At 50.9% G+C, this 26,872-nt stretch overlaps 1 protein-coding gene across 5 annotated transcripts in view; it reads left to right on the forward strand.

The window, feature by feature from the left end:
* The first annotated feature begins 424 nt into the window (after nt 1-424).
* FHL3 (four and a half LIM domains 3) overlaps nt 425-26,872 on the forward strand; it is a 40,919-nt gene continuing 14,471 nt past the window's right edge. The window contains exons 1-2 of one of the 5 annotated variants that reach the window (XM_074976277.1): nt 518-571; nt 18,668-18,757. The gene's annotated coding sequence lies outside the window, so the exon portion shown is untranslated. Of the gene's footprint in view, nt 572-18,667; nt 18,758-21,439; nt 21,578-26,872 lie in introns of those variants that run through there. The other 4 variants (XM_074976276.1, XM_074976279.1, XM_074976278.1 and 1 more) reach the window with 4 other exon arrangements.

A 26,872-nucleotide genomic window follows, 5' to 3' on the forward strand; every position in this document is an offset into this window, starting at 1 on the left:
ACTGTTCTGTTGGCAGCTTGGCTGTGGCCTCCCCCCTGGAGAGCTGGGGCTGCGCACAGCACTAGCCTGCGGAGGCAGGTGACCACGAGGAGTCAAAGGGCACCTCACGGACTCACTGACTGAATCAGGGAAATGTTTGCGGGTTTTGCCCAATCAGTCCTGACAGTGCCACAGGAGGGAGTCTCTAGCTTAGGCACCTTATCATGCAAATGAGTGTCCTTCCCCCATGGTCTCAGCACATCCAGCACCTCGCTTTGCCCCAGCACCCTGCTCCCATCCTGCCCCACCCTTCCAAGTGCCCTCCCTTGCCCCCAGGATCCTGCCCCCATCCTGCCCCACTCTTCCAAGTCGCCTCCCTCAGCCCTTGGCCCCAGCGCCCTGCCCCACATCCTTCTCCCCTCGCCCCCTGCCTCCCTGCCTCGCCCCCTCCCCGGCCGTAGCTGCTCCGCCCCACGGGCGGGGCAGGGCGGATCCAGGGGCAGGGCTCGGTTCACCCCGGCGGGGCTTCCGCAGCCTGCGCTTATCGAGCGGCTGGGCGGGCGGGGAGCAGCAGGCAGCGCGCCCGGAGCAGGTGGGAGCAGGGGCGCCCCGCGGCTGGGGAGGGGTCCCCGCGGCTGGGGGGCTTTGGGGAATCACCCCCAGCTGCTCAGCCCGGCCGCGGCGCTGGCTGGAAGTCGGGGTGCGGGCGGCTCTGGCCCCCTGCCGCCTGGAGCCTCTCCGCTGGGGGCGCTGGCCCGGGCCCTACTGCCCTGGCGTACCGAGCCGCCCCAGACCTCGTGGGCAGGGCCCCGGGGTCAGAGCTGCCTGATACGGGCCCTGTGCTCGGAGCTGCTCATGCGGGGCTTGGGCGGCAGAAGCAGCGACCGGCTAACGCTGGGTACTGCCGGAAACCCTCCTGCGCCCCCCGCATCGCCAAGCGATGGTGCCTCATCCCAGGGATGGCACCCGCCTGGGGCCGGGGCTGGTCTCCTTTATGCAGGATACAGCGCCGAGCGCACTCGTCAAAGGCAGGGACAGCCCCTTCCTTGCCAAATATCTGGGCCTAGGGCAGGAGCCGGGGGCTGGCGAGCTGGTGCTCCCCTCCCAGCTCGGTGACTCGGCAGGGGCAGCAGCAGATGTGAACTGTCCTATGGAGGTATGCGCGCCTCCACTAGCTCTGTGACTTACAGAAATGCTGTGCCCTGGCGGGGCTCCCCTCTTCAGCACAGGGCGCTGGGGAGAGGGGTTGGTATTTTTCTTTGTTCAGATTCCGTCCTTTACTCTGCCCAGGGTAGTTCAAGCTGCCTGTGGATGAGGATAGGAATTTATATGTTCACCCGTTGACAATAGAAAACTTTCCCTGCGCAGTGTGTGAGAGGGGTGGGGGGAGTTAAGCCACCAACTTCTGCAGAATCTAAGATTGCATTTTGTGGAAACGTTTCTTGTCCTTCTAGCGGTGAAGAAAACTCTAAATGTGACCAGAGACAGTGTTGTCTTCCTGAGTGTCAGACAGCTGCAGTGCCACTGCTACTGCTTGTATTCCTGAGTGAAATTAACATAACAAGACTACTTCTCTGCATTTCTTCTGAGCTGTGACTAACAGTGACCTTGAGAAGAATTGTGGATGTTGAGGCAGTGGGGAGGAGGATGACAAAAATCAGGTGCTGAGGGATGGGTAGCGAGTCAGAGCTGCCCTCCTGCTATCCAGCAGCCAGAAGTGAGGAGTTAGTTTCAAATATAGCAAATCCATAATAGAAATTGCTGATATGACAGCACCTTGGCGGGAATCTCTGCATCCATTTCTTTCCCAGCAGTTGGTAAAGGGACTCTTGGTGGATTTACTCTCCCCAGCAAGTAGCCCATAGATTTTGATGGTGCTCACCTTTTCCCTCTGTTTTCATATTTGCATCTGGTTAGTGTGTATGTAAAAATTCCAGGCTCTGTGTTTGCAGCCTATTTCACAAGAGAGCTCTTGGAGTAATTTTAACAGTTGCTGATTTTCAAGCACATCAATACTGGAGCAGAGTGTAGGTTTATTTCCTGTTATACATATTTCAAATGCTACTGACTCTGGCTTTGCTTTTTCAAAAGCTTTCACATGATTTTAAAGTTTTGGTATTTATTCTTTCACATTTTTGCAAAACCAGTGATTACCTGTGACACTTTCCTTCTTGGAGTTGGAATGAACTCAGGGAAAAATAACTAGGGTTGAATCTGGCCCCAAATGCCTAATCCTTTGATTATAATCTATGTTTCTGTCCAGGGTAAGTTTTCAGTTAATTTAGTCACTTTTTATTAATTGTGACTGTGGCACGACCCAGCCCTAGGAAAATCTTTTTAAGATGAGTTTTCAGTGTAATTTTCTGAAAAAGAAAGTGGGAATTACGGGCCAGCAGGGGTCACAATGCTTTAATTTTGTACTAAAAGGAAAATGAACACAATGGACCTCTGGATTTGTTTTCTGAAACGTCTGAGAAGCTTTGTGGCATTTTATTAAAGGAATATGAGAAAGGGAAGTGTCAAAACATGGTTTCTCCCAAGAGCGCATGTACATGTTTTAGTAGAATTGTGATGGTTAAAGTCATGAGCCTTCAGCTTCATCTTTAATGAAACAGTCCTGAAACAAGGCCACAGGTTCAGAAGGTAACCCTAAACTAAATGCTAAAAGTGAGTTGCGCGGAGAAGGTGTTAGTGGAGGGTGGGGTTCAGAGTGAATTTGCATGCACCTGGGTGGCCCTGTGAAATCAAGAGGCTTTCCTATGACTGGTTATACTGAAGCCTCAGTTATTCAGTTTTCTAAAATTCACCTGGTCATTTCTTTTAAACCAAAACAACAGGGAGTTTGCTGCTTTAAGCCACAGATCAGTATCTATTCCAAACATTTAATTATTTATTTTATTAAAACCGCTTACCGTCACCTAGTGTTGTGTTCCTAGTTCTTCAGGGAGTGCTTTTGACATAGGTTCAACACCCATTTTTCCAGCTGGGAAGTGATTATATTGGCTTTGAGGTTACACGTTACTATCCCTCTTTTAAGGGGAGTGGCAGAAATCCCATTACCAGAGACATTTTCAAACCAGCCTAGACAGCATGCTGTGAGGAACAGGCTTGCCCTGACCTGAGGCTGGGCCAGCTGAGACATATGTTTTCCCATCTCTGACTTAAAGACTTCTTGAATGAGCTCTGTTTAGATTTTTATTACTCTGTTTATCATTTTAATGCTGTTAAACCTGTAAGCAAATGCTGAGCTGTTGAAGAAAAATGTAGATACCCCCAACTGTTCCTTTCTGGAAAAGTGTGTTATTGACTAATGCATGAGGAATCTTTACTGTTCAAAACTTGCCTGCTACATGAAAAGCTTCTTGTTTTTCCAGGGTGTAGTGATGGTTTGATTTCATAGCCCTTCCATGGCTGGATCTATCGAGGGACATTGTAGTTTCTTGGTGGACCAGTCCAGGAGGCACAGAGCTGAAAAGAGCAAATTTGCCACTTGAGCCATTCTGTTCTTCCTCTGTGTGATGTCCTCCCTTTTGGGGTGGAACCACATGGTTGCCTGCTTCCTTCTTGCTTGCCCTGGGTGGCTACTTCCACAGAGCTCCTGGAAGTGCCAGCTGCTAGCTCTGGTTTAACTTTCTCTTATTTGGGAATCATGTGGACCGAAAAGAGTCTCCTAAAATTGAAGAAGTGGTGGAAAGATGCTTATGTGAGCTCTGAGCATTAGTGACTCTTTGAAACTTGTGCCACCTGAGGGCACTGGGTGGGATTTGGGTTTTGGGCAGCTCCTGCAGAGAATATGATTCATAGGTCTATGTGTGCAGAAGAGGCTGGTGGAGCTTTGGGAGCACACAGCAAAAAGCCTGACCAAAGAAGGGAAGGACTCTGCTCCCTTGGATGGGTAATGCTGGGACCATGATAAAAATGCTGAGTGTAGATGGTGTGGGTCTTGTGCTCCTTGCAGTGAACGTTTTGTTCTCACAAATAACAAGCAGTCCTATAGCACCTTAAAGGCTAACAGGTCATGTCTTAGGTCATGAGCTTTGTGGGTGAGACCCACTTCCTCAGATTATGGGAGTAGGCAATTAGAATCCAGGGTTTATATAGCAGGGGGAGGATGGGATGGTCAGTCACTGGAGCATCACATTTTCTCCACCCTGAATGTTTCAAAGGCACCTGTGGCCAAGATGTCCTTTGGTGGCACTGGACTGGATCACCCTGTCCTTCAGAAGGACATGCCAGGGGCTGAGTGCTGACTGGTGGGCTAAAGGACAGTCTGGCTCCCTGGTCCTTAGAAGGATGCTAGGTCACTAGCCTTTTGTTCCTCTGGCTGGTGGGGATTGCAGCTGGTCTGTTGTCTGAGCTCTGCTTCCTGTTTACACTGCTGACCATTTCAGAAGTGCAACTGGGGTCGCCCCACTGGGAGAGAATACAGCAGGCAGCTGGGGTGGCTCAGCTTTCTGGGGGCAGCATAGGCAGCAGTCTGAATTATGAACTGGAGATACGCATCCCCTAGAGCTGGGAGGGACCTCGAGAAGTCATCTAGTCCAGTCCTCTGCCCTCTTGGCAGGGCTAAGCACCATCCCTGACATCTATTTGCCCCAATGTCTAAATGGCCTCCTCAGGGATTGAGCTCATAACCCCGGTTTAGCAGGCCAATGCTCAAACTACTGAGCTATCCCTCCCCTTCAAGTCCTCCTTCCCAGTCTGTCTGCACTGCTGCAGTTTCTCTTCTCTCGTGGCTAAGTTGACCCAGAATGTTAGCCATGTGTGGCTGCAGTGATGGTCACAGTTGATAGATTTCGTTGCAGAAAGTGTTTTGACGTTTAGGAGGTCAGTAAGATAAACATCCACAGTTACTCACTTAGATAGCTCATAAATCTGCCCGCTTCAATGCACGAACCAATTCCAAATTTCTGAGGTCTTGAAGAAATTTCCCTACAGAAAGCTACTGATGAAGTGACCCTGCAATGGTCACTTCACAAAAGCATGGTCACAAAAGCATTCAGTGGTGATCAGAATACAATAGGCTTCCCTGCCCGCTTGTGTCACCGACAAGGCATCTCCTACCGCATGTTCCACACCCATGTCTAGCTGTTCATCTCTTGCCTGCACAACTGGGGCAAAGAATAAAGTGATTCCTCTCTGAGCTCAGATTAACTCTTCCTTTCTAGGGAAGAGGCATTCATGGCCACCCCAGCAGTGGTGTGAAAAATGCTTGTGGGGCCAGGTGTTTCATTTCTGGTCAGAGTCATGGGATTGCTGTTCTACTTGGTTTACACAGAGCCGTGCTTGCAGGGCCTTGTCACACCAGCAGCTTTGGGCAGAGGGACTGCAAACCTGTGAGTTGTTTGGCCTCTGCCTCCCTTCCATGTCAACTTGTATTCTACAGACAAAGGGGTTATTTACAGAAAGCCTGGGAGTGACAGCTAGCTTTGAATAGGGGCCAGCCTTCTGCTGGAGAACCAGATTTGGCAACTGCCCTAGTGACTCCTGCTGATTGCTCCAGCAAGGAAGCTGTTCATCCTGCACTGGGAATGGGGCTGCTTTGGCACGTCTGCCATTCTGAACTTTGAAGAGTTCCCTGTAGAGAGTCGTCTCGGGTTGGAAGTGGCGTGCACTGGTGGCAGTCACCAACTGAAATGTCTCCCTCCTGTTTCTTGTGTTCAGCTAATTCTACTGTGTGAGATGCTGAAGTGAAACAAACAGCAGCAATGTTTTGTCCCTGCTGCATTCGTCAAAAAACTTTTAGGCTGGAAACTTCACCTTGGTTTCTTGAATACTGGGAACATCTAAAAGGGCATTAGGCTGGCGCAGCAAGAAGAGGGTGGCTGGGTCTACAGTCTTACTGGGGTGAAAGGAACGGAGACATATACAGCAGCAGTCCCAAACTGCAGCTGGGAAGAGGGCAGAGCCTGGTACGTGGCAATGCCAGTTGCTCCAGCAGGAACTAGAGAAACTAGTACCCAGATCTGTGGGAGTTTGGAATGACTTTTAATGTTCATTTAGTCCATATTGGAGTCCCCCTGACCCTCCACCCTTAACAACCAGAATCATTTTTAAACATTCATGGTGAGGCACTGAAAGCTGGCCAGGAAGTTTGGCCGCATAAAGCCAGTTAAATTTTAGTAGGAGTTGTGTGGCTGAATTGCTTAGCTGCTGTTAAACATATTTCCCTACTGAACGTTTTTCATGAAGTAATCATAATGAAGCATTGGAACTGCTGTCCCAACCTTAAATCAGTGGTGGGCAACCTACAGTCCCGCTTTCTCTGTGTAGCCTGTGAGAGGTTTGTTTACTGTTGCCAGATTCCGCTGGTTTCCCTCCATGTACATATTCTCCTACTGGTATTACTGAAGTGACCGGCACGTAAAGCAAGGGCAGGCGAAAGGAGGTGCGTACTGACTGCACACAACATTGACTGAGAGACGTGCGTTCCTTCTGCATCCAATCAAAGCACTGCTGTGGTTCAGTGGGCGCATCCCGCAACTTTACATACACCAGCGCAATTAGCAAAACTCCCCTATCCCAGGAGACTGTCATGGTTACAATTTTGCATCCCACTGAGATGGAGGCCACTCCTGTGGCCCACTCACTAGCCGAGGTTGCCCATTGCTGGCTTAGATGCTGCAGTGGCAGGAGCCCAGATAGCCACCCAAAGGCTCTTTGCCTCCCTGATATGTCTGGGGTTTACCTGCCTATGTGAGCTCGGCTGCAGGTCAATGGGGAAACGCTGCTTTGTTGGAGAGTGGTACGTGCTGGAAGCAGGTCTTGGTTCTTTGTTCCTTTTTCCTTTGTAAAATCCCATCCTCAGCAGTTTACAAGGAGGGAGAGAAGGTTTCCTGTTGAAAGATCAAAGGTCAGGATGTGAAAGGAGGGGGGAACTGAAGAATGTCACGACTCCTACCTTCCTATATCTCATCCTCCAGGAATTGCCTGGGCTTGTGGCTCCCCATTGGGCTGGGCTTTGCTAAACTGGTGCTTTCATGGATTATTTTTTTCCTCGGTTCGGACAGAAGCCCACTGAGCTGGCATCTCAGGGAGCACTGGCAGAAGGCAGCTGGCAGCAGGGCCTGAGTGCTGTTTCATGCCATGCACAATCAAACCAAATTCTTTTAAAATGGGTCTTGAGAGCTGTATCTAAACAGCCTGGGTGTAAATGCTCCAGCCAAGCATCTTCACCATGAAATTCACACTGCAAGGGCCCAAAGGGGCTGGCGTCCCTGCTTTGTTCTTGGCGCAATCTGTCTTGAAGACTGCGATTGGTCCTGTGCTGACGTGAGCGTTCTGCTCCCGGCTGTCTGCATCTGACTGTGCTGAGCTCCTCCACAGGCCGACAACCAGAGTTCCACTTACATGGGTGCCCTGAGTAAACACTCAGAATCCCTAGATCGGGGGGCTCAAAATCACAGTCTGCAGGCCTGTGCGGCACACGTCCAGCCCATGCATGGCTGCTGGTGTGAGCAGCCCTGTGGGGGGTGAGGTCCATACACTTCCCCCAAGCCCACCTCCTGTTCCGTCTCCCCCCATTGCATCCCCTCTCTCTACCCACTCCTGCAAGGGACACACCTTGCAGATTGGGGGACCTGACATGGGGCAGCAGCAGGGGTTAGGTCCCTCCACACTCACTGCAATGGGAGGAGCTGCAGGGAAGCAGAGTAACCCAGCAGCCTCTGCGCTGATCCACGGCTGTCTCCCAGGCTTTGCTTCACCACTGGAGGATGCTGCAGCGCTGCCATGTTGGTGGGGACTCCTGCAGGACTTTAAATGACCAGGCACCAGGGAACTCATGGGGAGGAATCAGGAAGACACCCCCACACTTCCCCAGAGCCCCGCCAGAGGGGGTGCCCACTGGCCCGCTGGGAGGATTTGAGGATGGGCGCAGGCTTGAAGGTACACTGGTCCCTGCCCTAGACCCTTTTGTTGTCATGGGAAAGTTGACCTGAGTCCTGTCTGGAGAAGCTTTATGGACGTGTTTGTGCCTCCACACTGGCCTAGGAATCCCAATCAGCTTCTGGGTCGGAGCCTGGGGGCCAGAGCCAAGAACCAAATCTTGTCTTCCTGACGTAGCTCTGGAGGCCCAAGCAGCCCAGCAGCCCTGACCCAGGTAGCAGCTCCCAGACCACGATGGCCTGTGAAGTTCTTGGCCTGCCAGCTCTATGAGATAGGAATAGGGAGGGAGGGAGGGAGCTGTACCCCATAAATCCAGCCAGCAGAGAGGCTTGTGCGGGTGACCAGACAGCTGGAGTTCTCACCATGTATTGGGTCCTGCGGAGAGGGAGCTCTGAACAGCACAAGGAGAAGCTGAGTGCTGCTGCAGCCTGGCTTCCCTGGTGCTTCCATTGCCACATGCTATGCTTGACCCTACCAGTGACAGCCCACCAGTCAGACTCCAGTAGTCATCTACAGGGACTGATTAAACTTCATTGCATTGTGACGGGTCCAATATTTTCCTCCCTTGACTCAGGTTGAACAACCGCTTGGATGGGCAGCCAAAGCAAACAGAGCTAATAAAGATGCAGCAATAACCCAGGATAAATGGCTCAGGAGGGCTGAATGCTCCCATCACAAAATGGAGGTGGGGATTTTTGGAGATGGGTAGAGTAAGGGAGGGAAGGATGGGGGTAGCCTCCCTCCGTTGCTATTAATGGCAGCTGTAGGTGTGCACTTAGGGGGCAGTGAACTCAGAGGTAAGCTCACAGCCTGTGGTGTTTGTTGCATGAGGCCATGCTGAGAGTTGTAGTCCAGTCCATGGCCTGTACTCCCCTGCCTGGGGTTGGCCAGGCGGTGGCAGCAGCAGCAGCAGGCTCACACAGGAGCATGTGGGGAGCCTCGCCGGTGGGTCTGTGGCTTGTTGAAAGGAAAGGCGGTGTCACACGCTGCACAGTCTACCCATGGAGCTCACTGACATGAGATACCATTGAAATGATGAGTTCAGCAGGGTTCAGAAAGAAATTTAGCACTTAGGTGGTTAAGATAAATACCCAGGATTATAATGAATGTGAGAAAATACAAGAATTTTGAAGGCCTATTAAACATCTCTGCTTCAGGGCAGGAGCCACATCCAACTACTGGGGATTAAAGAGGAAAAGTTTCCCTGGGGGAAAGTTATTCCATGTCTCTGCTTCAGGGTTTCTTGCACCTCCCTCTGAAGCTGCCAGGAATGGCCATTCTCAGTGATGGGATCCTGGATTAGGTGGACCCCTTGTGCGACCCCATGTGGAGATGTCAGGGTTTCTCGTGGCACTTGCAGCCAACGTGACAGGACTCTGTACTTCTTGGAGGTGATAAAGTGAGCACTGAGGTACACTGTACAGGGTTGGAGTACCTGCCCCCCTCTGGTGCTCTTTAGGCACCTGAAGACAGCTGAGCTGTACAGGTCCTTTAATGCTGGACTCCTTTGTATCCCAGCTCCTGGGGGGCTCCAGGCAGCTTTTTGTGATACTGATTTTGCATGTCTTGCCATGCTGCCATAGACGAGGCTGCAGGGTGAGGGTCAGATGAAATGCAGCTGAGAAGAGTGACATAAGTGCTGAGGAGTGAACAGCACTGGGTAGCAATTACTGGTACTTATGCAGGCATCTTCGGGACTAGGTACACTGTTCCCACTTTTATCTCCAGCCAGCCAAAGTCCTGCTGACAGTGCACCTGGAAATGAAGTCACGGACTCCTCTGCCAACACTCCTCAGACTTTGCTGGGTTGGGCACAGACGTAGCATGTGCACTGTGTTCCTGGGCAATGCTAGTTCTTCTGCAGCCAGAAAGTCTTACCCCTGAGAGGAGACCAGACAGAGCACTTCCCATCCCAGCTGGAGCTGCGTGGTGTGGCTTTCCTCAGAAGTTTCCTTCACGGAGGGGGAAGTTCTGCTGCAGTTTGAAATAGGGTTGAGCAAAGTTTCCAGAGCTCTCCAGACCTAATGTTTGTTTGGGTTGCTAGGGCTGAGGGCACTGTGGGTTGGAGGGAACGTGTGGGATTGTGGCATTGGAGCTGGAAAAAGCTCCTTAGGTAACACCCAACCCATCCTTCCCCCTTGCTGCAGTGCTTTGCCCTGAGCTGCTCTTGGACTGTTACTGTTCTGATGTGGTTTCCCTGCCTGTAAGCTAACAATGGCAGCATGGTACAGCTCAGATGCTGGAATTACATTTGGTGGGGGGTGAAGGCTGTTTGATTCAGTGCAGGATCCTGGATGTTGGCACTCATCCAAGCTGGGGAGTGCCTCGAGGCTCCCCCCTGTGCTCTAGCTCCCCTCTGGAGCAGCTGGGAACTGGCACTCATTCTCATCTTCGTTTGGTGTGCCCCAGTTAGGCGGGGACTGGAGAAGGCTCCCAAATACAAGCTCAGTGTCACGCCACCCTTCCCTCTTCCTGCATGCACCTAGGTTTGTCTCTGAAACATGGTGGCTGGGAGAATCCCCTTTGTAACCATACCCCAGGAAACATGCTAATTGAAGCCATTATCCTAACAACTTCGACTCTGGCTGAGACCAATCCCCAAGAGCCCTGTCTGTGCTAGCCTTTGTGGATATCATCCACTGGGGCAGTGGGGGGGGGAGGGCAAGCACAGGTGGTGTCCCCAGACTCTGTAGATGTGCGCTGAGCAGCTGTAGCTGCAGGATTGCCAGGAAGTGACTGTGCCCATGTTTTGCAGCGGGTAAAAGCAGCGCTACCATGTTAGGGCTGCGTGAAGGTCAGCAATGTTGGGAAATATTCTAAAAGTATCCTAGTGTAGGCAGGGACGAACCGTGCTGAACTCTCCAGCCCAGAGGGTGCAGCCGGTCCATACACACGGGTGAGTTGTAGGCCTCAAACAAATTATTCAGATGCAGTAGGAAGCATTTGGGCTCCACCTGACGAAGCCATTTATCAGCATTCAGCTACGAGGTTCCCAGCCCCAGAAGGTTTCCCAGCATAAGGACTTGAGCTGGCTTCCCAAAAGGCACCTCTTGGCTCCATGCTGCTGGGGCAGTTGCAGCATCTTGCCACTGTGTCGTTGCCCCGGAGCCAGCCCTTGTTAGCTTCATTCTCACACCATTACAAAGATGCTTTCGCTGGCCCTTCCAAGCCATCACGTGGGAACTGCTTACTAGCAGGGAGTTTTGGCTTTAGCAAAGCTGCACGCTGCTCCCTTTTGTACCACTGCCAGCAGCATTTCCAGTCTCTTCATAGCATGTTTTGCAACCATACATGAGCTCCTTGGCTCCTGGGAACTGCCATATGGAAATAATTCCTTTGCTAAAGAATACGAATAAGATACTAAGAGTGAAAGCAAAGGAAATATCTTGCAGCCTGGAGGACAGACCTGCCCTGCCCTGTCCCAAGAGGCTCAGTTCAGGCAGTGGTGTCTGGATAGCAGATGGCAGACATTTGAGTGCCTCTAGTCAGCTTATGAAATCCTCTGTCCAGTGGGATCTGCAGCAGCTGCCCAAAAGGGAGCTCTTGCTGAGGCTGCCCATGCTGGAAGTCCCCTTCTCTGCTGTTATGTATGGATTGGGTCACTTCTGGCAGCAGCCAGGTGGGTTATTGAGCTTTGACAGCAAAGTTCCTCATAGGATGGGCACCAGTTTCACAGATGGCTTCACTGCTTCTTTTTGTCTCTGGCTGGAAAAGGAGGAGACTCCTCTTGTATCAGGGTGCCACAATGCCTGGAAGGATGCCTCCTCTGTTTCCAGCTGGGCTGGGCAGAGCATCAACACTAGCACTCTTGGAACTCTTGGAGAAAGATGCTCCAGAAAGCACAGTTCTTCGCAGCAGCAAATCAAGAACTACTGTCCCAGCTTTCAGTGGTCTAGAGATTGGAAGGGTCTTGCCCAGCACCACTGGTGGCTGAGCTGAGAATATAATTCACCTCTTCTAGCCTTCAGTCTTTGAGGCCAGTGGACCTCAGCCTTTGCAGATTCTGTCACCTCCAACCTAGCAACCTGGCAAGACCAGAGTGGTGGTATGTGCTGCACCGAGAACCCCTGCAGCAGGCTCTTGCTGCCTATGCCCAGTGGAGACTTGAATTTTCTGTAGGGACAGAGCACGAACGATCAGCAGATTGATGCCACCGCTTCCACAGTGAAATGCCTCCCCCAGCTCCTGCTTACTGGAAGTGTTGCCCAAGAGGGGTGTAGATGAAGTAAGAGATGCTGATATACTTCCCCAGTGCTGTTCCTGCTTTGCTGTTATCCAGAAAGCCTGAGTGCCTCAAACCGAGTGCGTCCCTCAATTCTGGTTAACCGGCCAGGAGCGCTGCTGGCTGTGAGACCCTTTGGTAGGGAGCAGATGAGTGCTGGTTGGACATTAGAGTGGTTATTGGAAAATCATAGAATCAAAGGGCTCGAAGGGACCTCAGGAGGTCATCTAGTCCAGTCCCCTGCCTCCAGCAGGCTTAAACCCAACTAAGTCATCGCAGCCAGGACCTTGTCAAGCCAGGACTTAAAAACCTCCTGGGATGGAGATTCCACCACCTCTTTTGGTAATGCATTCCAGTGCTTCACCACCCTCCTGGGGAGATGGTTGGATATTAGGAAAAACTTACTCCTCTCCTTCTGTAACTTCAGACCATTGCTCCTTGTTCTGCCATCTGACACCGCTGAGAACAGTTTCTCTCTATCCTCTTTAGAGCCCCCCTTCAGGAAGTTGAAGGCTGCTATTAAATCGCCCTTCAGTTTTCTGTAAACCAGATAAGCCCAAATCCTTCAGCTTCTCCTTATAGGTCATGCGTTCCAGCCCCTTAATCATTTTTGTTGCCCTCCACTGAACCTGCTCCAGCACATCCGCTCCCTTTTTATACCAGGGGCCCAAAACTGGACACAGTATTTCAGATGCGGCCTCACCAGTGCCGAATAGAGGAGAACAACCACTTCTCTAGATCTGCTCACAATGCTCCTGTTAATGCACCCCAATATGGCATTAACCTTCTTGGCTACAAGGGTGCACTGTTTACTCATATCCAGCCTTTCATCCACCATAACCCCTAGGTCCCTTTCCGCTGTACTACTGCTGTTCAGTCTGCCGCCGATAACAATGCTTGGGAGTATTCTGTGCCAAGTGCAGGACGCTACAATTCTGCTTGTTGAACTGCATCAGATTTCTTTTGGCCCAATCCTCCAATATATCCAGGTCACTCTGGATACTATCTTTACCCTCCACTATATCTACCTCTTCCCCGCCCAGCTTGGTGTCATCCGCAAACTTGCTGAGGGTGCAATCCGGTCCCTCATCCAGGTCATTAATAAAGATGTTGAAGAACACCAGCCCCAGAACCGAGTCTTGTGGCACTCCCCTTGAAACTGACCGCCATCCAGATATTGAGCCATTGACCACTACCCGTTGGGCCCGACCGTCAAGCCAGCTTTCTATCCATCTTACAGTCCATGGATCCAATGCATACTTCCTCAACTTATGGGCAAGAATGTTGTGGGAGTCTCTATCAAAAGCTTCGCTGAAGTCATGGTATGTGACATCCACTGACTTCTCCGTGTCCACAGAGCTTGTTACCTCCTCATAGAAGCTAATCAGATTGGTCAGGCAAGTCTTGCCCTTGGTGAATCCCTGTTAACTACTCCTGATCACTTCCCCTCTTCCAAGTGCTCCAAAATGGATTCCTTGAGGATCTCCTCCATTATTTTTCCAGGGATTGAGGTTAGGCTGACCAATCTATAGTTCCCTGGGTTGTTCTTTCTTCCTTTTTTTAAGATGGGCACTATATTTGCCTTTTTCCAGTCATCCGGGATCTCTCCCAGTCTCCAAGAGTCTTCAAAGATAATGGCCAAAGGCTAGGCAATGATATCTGCAAATTCCCTCAGTACCCTTGAGTGCATTAAATCCAGACCCATGGACTTGTATACATCTGTTTTTTTTAGGTAGCTCTTAACTCATTCCTTCCCCACTGACAGCTGCCCTCCACCTTCCCATACCGTTTTCACCTGAGTTTCTTTCTCCACATTTGAGAGTGGTGGGTATTGTGGGGACCCCTGGTTGTGGGGCAAGGGTTGCATTTAATATCCTTCTGAATGGCTCTGGCTCAGTTTTTGGTTAAAATCTTTGCTGCTGTGACCACAGGTGCAGAAGCCACACGTCCTACGCTGAAAATATTGCCACCAAAATCAGAGAATCATGTGATTCTCGATAGCGCCAGGGCATAATTTAAAGGTTCTTTGGGGCGTGTGACCACCCCATGCTTTGCCTCTGGGCCTAAACCTCCCCTCCTGCATCTCCCTCACCTGCAGCAAACTGGCACTGCCTTGCCCCATTGTATCTGTCCCTCTTGGCACAGTCATTAGCCTACAGGGATGGGTGCAGCAGCCTCTTCCCTTTGGCCTTCTCTTTTCCAGGCTGTGCGCCATGAGCTGAATTACTCCAGTATCCCCTCTCCCTCACCTCCCAACAATGGGAAAACTGCTTTCTGGAAAAGTGTGTTTCCGAGACAACGGGGACATTGTGAACCTGTCGATACCGATTGAGGCATTGGTGGGTGTGGGATGCCGGACCCAGGTTTCTCAACGCACTGCCTCGTTCAAGATCATTAGCTGCCTTAGAAGAAAACTAGAGCACTACTCCTATCCGTTGCCCATCTCATCTATGCACTCCAAGCAGCCTGAGCAGAATTCCCCACTCTCTGGTGTTATCACTCGGGGTCACCCGGCTGGCTCGCTTGCTGGTGCTTGTGTGGCAATACTGCCTCTGAAGTCAAGCAAGCTAATGTAGCTTGTGTCTTCGCAGGTAGAGTCTCTGACCTCATGCTTGGAGCAGATGTGGGCTCACCCCGGCATGTGATTAAACGAGCTTTGAACAGAATGTCTTAGGCCAGAGAATTTCAGACTCCTCTGTTTTGCTTATGCCCTACAGCCTGAGACTAGGGAGAACCCACTTCATCGTGCTTCACGGAGAGATGAGCCGTATCTGCTTTCCCATTGCCAAATCCCCTGGGAGCCTCTTCCTGGTGTCTGGCTCAAGATTAGGCAAAATGTGTGGTGATGGGTTTGGAATGGTTGGGCCTGGGGACCCCGTGTAAGATCCTGAGCTGTGGCTGCCAAGGACATTGCTGGGGACTTGCAGCGTCAGAGACCATCCTCATGAAAATGGGAACCAAGGCGGTGCTGAAGCAAACAGCCTAGCTCTTTGCTGGTCAGCACGTGGCCCAGGGTGTGGTGGGCTGAGCTCTGCAGCTCTCTCCAGTCCCCGGTACTGCTGAACAGCTGGAGAAGGCCAACGTGCTCTGAGTTTTGACACTCTCCCCCTAGTCCCCGAGGGAAAAGGGCAGTTCCAAAGAGCAGAAAGCTTCACGAGTTGCTCCCTCCTCCCACGGGAGCTTTGTGCATTACAGCCCTAAGGAATGAGATCTGGAATGTAGATACAAATCGTCTCATTACATCTGTCTGCATAGAACTTCCTGCACTTCCACAAAGAGCTGGACTGTGGACTAGGCCTCAGCTTGTTTGTCTAAATGCTCCTGTTGGTCTGTCTGAAATCTCAAAGGCGGCTGCCTGGGAGCAGGGGGAACTCTACCTAGGGAGGACAGTCCTGGAGGTAACTAGTCTCTCTGGTGCCACAGGACTGGCAAATGTATAACCCCAGAGGCACTGAGGCCACTGATAAGGGAGAGGGAAGGCTCTGCTCTACAGCCTTGGCTGAGAGCCAGCTGCCTTTAGCTCATGTGATAAAGCACATGGCTTTAGCCCTTAAGCTTGCAGGTTCATTCCCTCCTGCTGACCACCCAGGTGCATCGGCCTCACAAATGTCATGAGCTTTGGTGGGTAAAACCCACTTCTTCTGATGGGTACCAGGCCTTTTGGCCACAGGTGGTTCTCTGTGTGGGCCCACCTGGCCTTATGGACGGGGTTTCGTAAGTTTTTTAAAGGCACGGCTTTGAGGGCTTCTGAGGTGGCTGGATGGGTTGGCTCCACTGTACAAATGCTGCCATGTGGCTTCCTTACTCCAGCGCAATGGCCTAAGCAGCAGTGTTCTCTTCACTGTGACGTACATATGGCTCTGTGCTCTAGCGCGCAGGATGCTGACCTGGGGGTCTGGTGTCTGTCCCCTGCTCTGGCATGAACCAGCTGTGTGACCCTGGGGAATCACATCCCCTCTCCCTGCTGCTCTTTCAGGTACAATGACCTGTCCACGGGGGGCCTTGATCTTAACTGGGGCCCTTTGGTGATGTCCTACTATAAATAACTTCATGAAATAAGGTGGCATTGAAAGCACAGTAAGACTGCAAAGTCAAGCTCTTTGATGTTAGGAAATGCCTAAAAGAAGGTTGCTAATGAGTCTTAATTTGCTTCTCTTTGTGAAAGGGCTGGTAGGTGGATTTGAACTTGGACCTCTGGAGCTCAGTGTATGAGCCTCTACAGTTTGAGCATAAAGCTATTTGGCTCTCAGCTAAGGCTGTAGAGGAGATTTGTTTGCTCTCTGTGTAAGTGATTTAAATGCCACTGCATGGGACAGTGACTTACACCTCATAGATGTGTGGGCTACATGTGCAGTAGGACGCAATTCCACAGCTGCAGTCTCCTTTGTCCACATCATCCAGCTTCTGCAACAAAGGAGGCTAGGGTCATACAGACAACAGCTTAATTCACTGCCCAACCTTAAGATCTACCCTGGGGACAGTCTGTCTGACTGTAATGAATGAGGTAAGGGTCCCAGGGTAACAGTAGCCTGCGTTCATGTAATAAAAGATTGCCTAATAATGTAAATTCACAAAGGGGTCAGATAAAGTGCACAGGCTTGGCTGTGTATATGCGTGCACGCATACGCGCGCACACACACACAGATGTTGCTCTGTTTTGAAGAGAAGTCAAGGCTAAAGAAATTCACCTTGCACTTGGGCTGGAAGGTGGTGAGGCTTGAGATGGTCCGTCGCCCCCTAGGGGAGTTCATGCCGCAGTCTCAGGCTGGCCCCTGCAGAGACTGGCTTTACCATTGTTGCAGAGTTTCTTAGTGCTGGAGGAGCAACATTGCTGACTCTGGGCTGCTTTTAGGAGGCTCAATTCTAGGAGCTGTAGGCAGCCTTATCTAGGGGTCACGCACTTTCCTAAGCTCTCTACCTCCCCAGCATCCCGTCCCTCTCTTGTCCTGCTCTACAGGTTAGATAAACGTCTGTCGGGGATGTTCTAGACAGTACTTGGTCCTCGCTTGAGCAGCAAATCCCATCAATGGTGCCATCCAGCGGGGAGTGGAATAGCTCTGTTCCAACCTCTGTTTGGGCCGTTTAATCTCTGCCACTTTGAGAGCTGCATTTTTCATTTGTAGCAGCTGAGTTCTGTATCTCTGCCACTCCTGTGCTGGATCCTGAATTACCAGCGATGTGTCAGTGTATTCTTTGTACCTCCCCACACCCCGAGTCTCACATGTTCTCTCTCTCCTACCCTGGCGCCCCAGCTGGAGAACTTGCCTCCTACGCGTGGCTAGGAGCCCTTTGGAAAAGAAGCTTAAAACAAGCTCCCTAGAGAGTCTTTGTGACCCTCCGAAAAAGGCTTCTCTCCAAGTCTGTCCTGCAACAGCTTTGTCCCTTCATTTCTCTGCTGGAGAGGCTGGCTGCTTTGTGTCTTGTCTCTGGCTTAGCCATCCAGCACTCTGTCGGCCACGCTCTTAAGAAATCCTAGTGGAGAATTAGACCTGGCAGCTGCAGGCTGGTTACCTCACCCCACAAAAATGCTTTGTTATTGAGAAAATGGAAACTGTCTGAGGTTTCTGGGCTGAATAGAATCATTGGGATCAGTTTTAACCACAGCTTGGTGGGGGCTGCAGAACATTCCCCTAGCTGAGCATTCCGTCTTCTACCCCATAATCTTGGAGACATTGGAGAGCTGCAAGGGTTCACTGGTTCACTGAGCAAACCTTGTCCACTCTACTGAAACTTCACAAAAATCTCAGGCTTCCCCAGCAACAACAGCCAAGGTGTTGTACCCTGTTGTGCAGAACATGTGTCCTGTGGAAAGGAGGTTCCTATAACTCAGACTGCCCCACTGACTGGTGTTTGTCTCTGGGAAAGCTGGTCTTTCTGCCTTTGTTTAAAAAGGCAGGTAAAGGATGTGTGGCAGCCTGTAAGTCTGGAGGGTAGAGAAGCTTTGGAGCCTTTCCAGTTGCAATCCTTCAGCACACAGATCAGTGCTCTGTCCTGAAGGAGAAACTTTGGTGGAAGGTAGGTCTCAGGAGTGTTTTTCTGGACAAAGACTTGACAGGAAATGAGGGAGAAGAAAGATTGCTTTCCTTATCTGCAAGCTGATTCTTCACCCCCCCCCCTGCCCCCCCGCCAGTTGTTGCTGAAAAGGACATGAAAATGTCTGCTCAATCCTGGTTTGCAGAAGCAGCATTCATCTCAACACAGAATGCTACCTGCTGAAGATCACAGTTCTGTTTACATACTGTTCTGTCAGTACCTTATAGTTCCTGCTGAGAAAACTGCATAAGCATTATTCACTAGATGCCTTGTGCTAGCAGCATTAGTTCCGTGGATGTGATTTGGATGCACAGTCTCTTCTATCCTGGCCCCCCCCCACCCCCCATGAATCCTACAGACCCCAACAAATTCCCTCTGGCTGCTACAGATGTTTAAAGTGACCAAATATTTGAGTGCATAGAAAAACAAATATGATCCCTAAAATATTGCAAACCGTGATTAGACATTTCATCCTTTGACAGTGAAATGTAAATATGGCTTTGGTATTTTGAGCGTTTGTTTACCCAAGCTGCTTGTGTTCCCTAGGAAATCCCATAACTCAAGTGGCTGATAACTTGTCATCTGGGGAAAAGAGTGATGAGTCAGCAGCTCCTCGGAGCCCCTCTGACGATCAGGGTGAGTTTTAGGAATAGTAATTTACTGAACTGGTGAACTAGACCCAGCTGTTCAGGGCAGAGCCCAGGACCAGTGTCTTAGCTGTAATGAACTGTTTCCATTCTAGACCCCTACTTTCTGTGGATTTAAAAATCCCTTCCAGGCTCAGCACTGGCTCCTGAGGTCTCTGGGAAATGTATCCGCTGGCAGTTTGTCTGCACAGAAGCATCTTACTGGGTGGGTGGGTGAGTGAGAGTGAGTAAGCTTCTGGTAACTTCAAAGCAGCCACAGTTCTGTAGGACCCAAGCTCACACCATGCCTGCATCTACACTACAGCAATCTTTTGAAAGAAATCCTTCCGGAAGATCTCTTCTGAAAGAACTGCTTTCGGAAGGGTGCGTCCACACGCGAGAAACCAGATCCACACAGCCCCGCTCTTCCAGAAGAACAGGCGAGGGATTGAAAAGTCATGTGCCCTTCGACAAAAGGGCCTGTGGAGCATCTATGCACTTTTTTTTCAAAAGAAACTTTCGAAAGGGGGTCCTCTTCCTGGTCTGCGAGTGGAAGAGGGCTTCGGCAAGAAGAGCTGCATTCTTACAATTCCGGATTGCAAACGTGCAATTTGTGTGTAGATGCTGTGCGTGTTCTTTCAAAAAAGGGCCTGATTTTTCCGAAAGAACTTGCTAGTGCACACCCCTGAACATTCAGGCCTCAGGTTGTGCCCCCATTTGACTACTACGGGACTGACTTCTGCCCCACTGATGGTAGTGAGAATTTTGCCCTTCACCTCAATGGGCAAGGCTCAGGCGAGTTCTGGTAGCAGATTCATTTAGATTAAGGAGTCCTTCTAGTTTGCTTTCTCCCTGTTGTCTCAGTGTGCTAGCGAGAGATGAAAGGGGCTCAGAAATTGAATGTCACCCACAAAACCAGAGTTCAGGACTCTGTCTAATGTGGAGACTTTAGAGGAACTTTAAGCAGAGTCCAGTCTCCAACCCCATGTAGTGAAACTTGAGCCTGGGGAGGAAACGCTATCCCTGCGTTGAGGTCACCCTTCAGTTGGTGACATGCCTGCTAGTGTTTCTGGGCCAGCACTTAAATGTTTTGCTAGTGAAGTGGTGATTTATTGGTGAGTGCTTTCCCTCACGGCACCTGCTGTAACCGCTCCCAGCCCCTGGGAGCATCTGTCTTTCCTTCGCTCCTGCTTAGGTCACTGTGGTGGTTGGGATTGTGTTAATCTGGTCCATTACATCTAACAAACCTTAACATCCTGCTGCTGTTAGCATCTCAATCTGGCTGATTTACTCTTCAGTGGATCTTAGCTGACTTGCCCCAAATGCTCTATTCAGGTAGCATGTTCTCTGTTTGATGGGAAAAACAGATAACTGGTTATTAGCATGCTGGGATCTCCACTCCAGGCCCTGAGCCTACAAACACATGAGCAAGCAGATGAAGCTGTGAGGTTTTTATCTGTAACCAAACTGCCTCGCTGTGCTGCCATTCTCTGCTGGCTGTTGCACCGTGTGCCTTGCTGTGAACCAAGGGTTCTCATTTTCAGTGAGCAAGCACAGCACACCTTCTCTATGACTAAGAGGAGGAGCATTTTTTTTCACCTCCAGGGGTGTGAATCCTTTCTGACCTTTACTGTGAGGACAGAGGGGCTCTCCTAGTTAAAATGCTGCTATACATATATATCCCATTGTCCTAAGAAGCAAATCCATTTCATACAGATTTCCCTGGCTGCTTTTTATTACTATCCTATACCTCTCAGTAACCACCAGGTCTGCACTGTTGTTACTGGTATGTGAGAGCATGGTGCTAGGAATGAGCAGCAGATTGCATAGCCCTGCAGGTCGCTTTGCGGAGAGATGAGAACTTGGCCCTGCACCAGAAAGCTCAGAGAGAGCCAGGAAGACTCCATTCTAGGTACCGCCTGTTGTCCAAACACAAATGCTTTTCCTGGGTGTGGGCAGGTCCCTGTAGCTGCGTGAGCTCATGTAGCGTTTGCACAGCACAGGAACAGGTACTGGAGGTTTGAAGATGTCCAGCTCCTCAGTGAAGTGCAGGCACCTGCATTCTGAGCATATTTGGGTCCATCGTGGCTGTTTGTGTAGTTTTGCATCTTGAGTTGGCCAGATGTTTTCTGTGGCTCCCCTCAGCCTTTTCCCCGTGACTCCCCCCTGCCGATAGATGCGAAAGTCCCCATTTCGTGAGGTGTTGCAACAGCATCACAGCAGTTGTGCAAGAAGTTGCACACTTCCCCCTTCTCAGAAACAACTAGCGCTGAGCAGTGATGACACCAGATAAATCTTGATGGCCAAAAGCCCTTTGCTGTGAGTAATGGATGACTTCTCATTTAAAAGGCTCAGCATTTGAGACTAAATTAAAAAAAAAAAATTCCGAGAAGCGTTGCAACCCAGGCAACTGATTTTCAAGCAGCCCAAGTCTGTACAGTCCAAGTAATTGATGCCAGATGACTCGCTGTAGCCAGCTCTCAGGGTCTGGAGAATGTCAGCTGTAAACTCATTTCAGTTCTGCCTTGGCATAGTGGTGAGGAAGTAAAAAAAGTTCTCCCAGCTTCCTGTGCTCCCCTGCCTGTCTCCGCTCAGTCGTTTCCAAGGCTGAGCAGTCCGGCCCTTGGCGCGCGCTATCTTCTGCAAAAGGGCAGCGGCCAGGAACGCTGCAGCTGGCACGTGCAGTGACTCCCGGGTAACAGATGGTTTACATTTTGGTTGCAACCACAAGAAGCCAGTTATTGGGATGGTAACCTGACCCTGCTTCCCTGCCCAGGACTTGAAACTTCACTGGAATTAGAAGCTGCAGGCTTACTGGGGTCACCGAGCTGTAAGTCCCTTTGCTTGTGAGGGATACTAGCAGCTGTAATGTGGCTGTAGATTGGGGGGGGGCACCTTTATGGGTCGGGGCCGCTGACCCACAGAAAAATCAGTTGGGGCCATATACCAGTGAGAAGCCAAAAACCCCAAAACTTCACTGCCCTGGCCCCAAAGTGAGAGAAAAAAACCCACAGCTTTGGCCCCTCACTGAAAAGCAGGAAAAAGACACTCCCCTTGCTCCCTTCCAATTCCAGCCGTACAGGGTGAGGGGAGGCACCGAAGCTCAGGACTTACTCCCAGGGCTGGACTGACTCTTCAGAGGGCTAATAGGTTTTGTGGGGCCCTCTAGGATCTGAGGTGGGGGAAAAATGAGGGGTTCAGTGTGCAGGAGATGGCTACTGGGGAGCAGGCTGAGGGTGAAGGTACGGGGCCTGGGCTGGGGGTACAGGGCCTGGATGGAAGAGGTTTGGGTCACCTACCTAGTGCCCCTTCTGGGGAGGGGGTGCACAGGTGTCTCCATGTGGCTCTTCATGCTGCAGGGAAGTGCTCCATGCAGGCACCCCTTCCGTTCCCCTGCAATCCCCAGCCAATGGGAGTGGCAGGGCCAGTGCCTGCATGGAGCACTTCCCTGCAGTGCACAAACACTTCTTCCCTCTGCCAGGCAGAGTCTGTGGGTCAGGTCCAGCCTCTACTTGCCTTGATCATCCTGCAAGGCTGAGGGCTCTAAGCACCAGCCCTGGCTCGCCCCAGTGGAGTGGGGGCCCCCGAGCCTTCTCCGAAAATAAAAGTTAACTCAGGAGTAAATACTTTGACCAAATTTTGGGAAGAAATTGCTCTTTGGCCTTTAATGATAGCGCTTAGAAAATAGAACACGGCTTGTCACGTGCCCATCACTCAACACTTGTTTTGTTTATCAAACAGAAGCTGACCAGACCTGCAGTTAGTAAATGAGCTCCCAGCCCCTCTGGAGAAGACTTAAAACAAGAGTTTGGGCTCTGATGCAGCAGGTTTGCCACGAGGCAGAGATGGAATCGCTCTCGAGCCCAGGAACGCAGGGTGCTTGCAGCACCGTCACAGCCACAAGTGTGACACGCAAACAGAATGAGTTAGGCTGGACCTCAGGGAGAGCTTCCTGACTGTTGGGGTGGGGAAGCACTGGGATCAGTTGCCTAGGGACGGTGTGGAGTCTCCATCACTGGGGAGCTTTACAAGCAGGTTAAATGAACACCTGCCAGGGATGGCCTATTGTGCTTGGTCCTGCTGCTAGTGCAGGGGACTGGACGTGATGATCTCTCAAGACTCGTTCCAGTTCTATGATAACACCATCCATCCACAGATCCCAGAGTCACACAACACCTCGGAGAGGCTGATAGATGAGGGTCACTTCACCCGCTGCCGAAATGCTCCCACCTCTGAGGCTGCGTCTACACGTGCACGCTACTTCGAAGTAGCGGCAGTAACTTCGAAATAGCGCCCGTCACGTCTACACGTGTTGAGCGCTATTTCGAAGTTGAAATCGACGTTAGGCGGCGAGACGTCGAAGTCGCTAACCCCATGAGCGGATGGGAATAGCGCCCTACTTCGACGTTCAACATCGAAGTAGGGACGTGTAGACGATCCGCATCCCGCAACATCGAAATAGCGGGGTCCTCCATGGCGGCCATCAGCTGGGGGGTTGAGAGATACTCTCTCTCCAGCCCTTGCGGGGCTCTGTGGTCACCGTGGGCAGCAGCCCTTAGCCCAGGGCTTCTGGCTGCTGCTGCTGCAGCTGGGGGTCCGTGCTGCATATACAGGGTCTGCAACTAGTTGTTGGCTCTGTGTATCTTGCACTGTTTAATGAAAGTGTGTCTGGGAGGGGCCCTTTAAGGGAGCGACTTGCTGTTGAGTCCGCCCCGTGACCCTGTCTGCAGCTGTGCCTGGCTCCCTTATTTCGATGTGTGCTACTTTGGCGTGTAGACGTTCCCTCGCTGTGCCTATTTCGATGTTGGGCTGAGCAACGTCGAAGTTGAACATCGACGTTGCCAGCCCTGGAGGACGTGTAGACGTTATTCATCGAAATAGTCTATTTCGATGTTGCAACATCGAAATAAGCTATTTCGAAGTTGGGTGCACGTGTAGACGTAGCCTGAGTGAAGCGGAGAGTGTTCTGCAGGCTGCTGTATGTAGCAAGGCAGCAGAATAGCATTAGGCCAGAAGGAGAGAGATACATGTGATTATAACTGCAGGACGATGCTTAGGGAAGCAAAATAGAATATTTTTTTTGCACTGTTTTCAGTCCCTAGAGAGACCGGAGCCACTGGGGGAAAAAAGCTCTGGTTCCCCACCGGACTCCAATTGCTTTGGAGCCGTTTGATGCTCCATGCTTGATTGTCCTTAGGCCTGTATGAGCTGCCGGATCCTGACATGCTAGGGTGACCTGAGGTTGTGCTTTTAGTCTCTTTCTGTCACTCCAGCGCCGGTGTTCTGAGGAGCAGATTCCCGGACGTGGCTATGCAAACCCTACCTTTCTGCATTCAGGCACTATGTTGACATGCTTGTGGGCCAAATTTTGCTTGGTTATGTGGGCGCAAATCTGGCATCAATCTGGGTTTATACAGGTGTAAAAGAAAATTTGAATTGCCTAAGATTATAAAATCTGTGTAATGCAAATTCTTAGGGATGGGGGCTGTGGCTTCATATGTGTTTGGGCAACATTGTGCTGGCACCACCAAACAATTTTTACAGCTCAGTTGACGGATTTAGTCATTTTGTGCAGAGTCCTGTGGGGAACCAGAGCTTTGCCTTTGGTTGGCATTTGCTGGGTCTCCTGGATACTGTTGAGTTTCCCTGACTGCAGCCCTGGGTCACTCCAGACCAGCTCTGTCAGCTGGTGCATTCAGAGCCAAGAGAGAATCTGGAATGTTTCCTCGGGGACACTGGTGGGCTCTGTTCTCTCTTTGAAAGGAAGGTGGCAGAGGCTTAGAGAAGCAGTTGTGAGCTGGAATTGGGAGCACCGGGTCTGCAGCATGCTTCCTTCCACACAAAAGCTGGGTGAGATTTGTATGGTGGGGTGTCTCGCCTGCGTGAAATGGACATGCTTCCTGTGCAAGGCTGTGATCACCAGCAAGTTGCACACTGCGGGGTCTGTGATACTTGAGTGCAGACAGCAAGGAAGAGAGCATCTCAGATTGGCAATATCACAGGTCAGCACCAAGCAGGTGTGCAAACTGCAGTTCATCTGCGTGTGTGCATGCCCTTTTCACGAGACTCTTACTGAGGCCTCAGCTAGTGCAAGCTCCTCTTCCTTCAGTGTCACGTCCCCCTCGCTCCAAATCAACAGGCGATGGGATAGTTTACCTCTCAACACCTCCCCATCCAAATTAAGGCCCTTCCTTTTCCTGTGAGGCCTCTCTCTAGGCCAGAACATGGCCTGGAACTAAGCTACCAGAGGAGATGAAATGGCTTGTGCTTGGCAAAGGCAAACTGTGATTTGATGGTGATCCTGACTCCAAGCCCAGGAAGGCAATCCTCTGTCCTCACCTGCAGAGTGAGAAACCCACAGCAATGCCAAATATGTTCCTAGGTTGTGTTAGGCACTATCAACCTCTGGCACCTGGATCCTCTCCTCAGAGACTGTCTCTTGGGCTCCGCCTACATGGCACCGTAAACTCGAAACAAGATACACAATTTGCACTATGCATCCCTTACTCCTCCTGCAACAAGGAGTACAGGGATGCCAAAATAGGGTACCTGTTATTTTGAAAAAATATTTCAAACTAATGGACATTTTAAAGCATGAGTAGCTATTTTGGGATACCGAGATACCAAAATAGCTCTGCCATGTAGACATGGCCTTGCAGAGCTAGCTATGGGGTGTATTGCTGCCAATCTTGTGCTGTTGCCAGCAACATGCATGAGACAGCACCTCTGAGTCCTGGATATCTGCAGGTGCTAGGAACCCCAAAAGGTTCCTCTCTCTGGGGGAGTGGGTGTTAAAAATGACCCTCTGGAGCCTTGCTGTTCTCCAGCTGAGGGAAGCCCCAGGCTGCATACTCCCACTTCTAAAATACAGTCCAATATGGCCAGGCACAGCCTACAGAACATCAGAGCAGACAACCTGTTGGGTACCCTTAACACATCTGTCTCCTAACTTCTCGTGACAGAAGAGACCTTGATCTCTCTGGACTCTTCTTGCAGAGTCAGGGAATGTGATGTTTTGAATGTCATGGTGCAAATCAGCCACTTCTCACAACATGAGAGCGATTTGTGTGTGTTTCTGACTGGCCAGAGTCGCCCTGCTGCGTGAGTGAGCGTGTGTGTTAAAAAATGTCTTTAGGTTCCTTTTAGGGAGCCTCCAGTAGGTGGGATCTTTACATGAAGCTCTGGTAATATTCCTTTTGTATCTGTCCTGTCTGGTGAAAGGCATCAGCCCTCATTTTGGGAGGAGTTTTAATAGCTCCCAAACCCATGCTGCAGTGAGTTACTGCCTTAGCTACTGGAGCCACCAGGGTTGTGTCCTCTGCTGTAATTTGGCTCCTGGCATTGGTAGCACAGTGGCATCAGCAGCAGACATGCTTCGAGAGCCAGGGCTGGTCCAGGGAAGATTTCTAAGGAGGAGAGACTGTTTAGAGTCTGCTGATGGAGGAGTTGTGTGAAAGCTGGTGACACTTTGACTGCTCCTTGTAGATGCTAAAAGCAAGCTTCTAACTAGTAGGTTTAGTCCCCCTCTGATCCTTTCTTGTCCTTGTCTCTGCTGGTTCTCTTCCAATGGCTTGGACTCGGGTGTGAAATGAGAAGTCCTCCCACAACTGGCTTAATGAATGAATGGTAATGGCATTTATTTGAGGTGGCCGGGGAGGGGGGAGTCTTTCAGGCAGGGAGCTGTGCTGTAGCTGTGATGCAGGCAATTGCTCTGGGCTGGAGCCCCTGGTTGGCCAAAGGGCCTAGGTGGTCTTTGAAGTTTATCCAGTAATTTCAGCATGCCAGGCAGTTTTGCTGTGGTTTTTGTGGGACAGAGAGCAAGGCAGCTCTTGCCTTTTCTAGAGTCACAGCCATCCAGCCAGGGGGTAAGTACCCTGACGGCTGGACTTTTGACGTCATGGTTCCCATAATTAAACCAAAGCTCAGTGCCTGCTATTTGAGGGGTGACTAATGTGCGTGGGAAAGGAGCAAGAGCTCGGAGAGCAGCCGTGCTTGGGTGCCTGCCTTCCTGCTGCAGAGCATTGATCCGAACAGGATTTTCCCTGACCTGTGACCCCAACTACTTCATCTAACGAAACAGTCGGAGCAGGCCCCAGTGCTCTGACTCTGTCCCTAACGGAGCTGT

This window comes from Carettochelys insculpta, chromosome 24, assembly GCF_033958435.1.
Source record: "Carettochelys insculpta isolate YL-2023 chromosome 24, ASM3395843v1, whole genome shotgun sequence".
Taxonomy (NCBI): Eukaryota; Metazoa; Chordata; order Testudines; family Carettochelyidae; genus Carettochelys; species Carettochelys insculpta.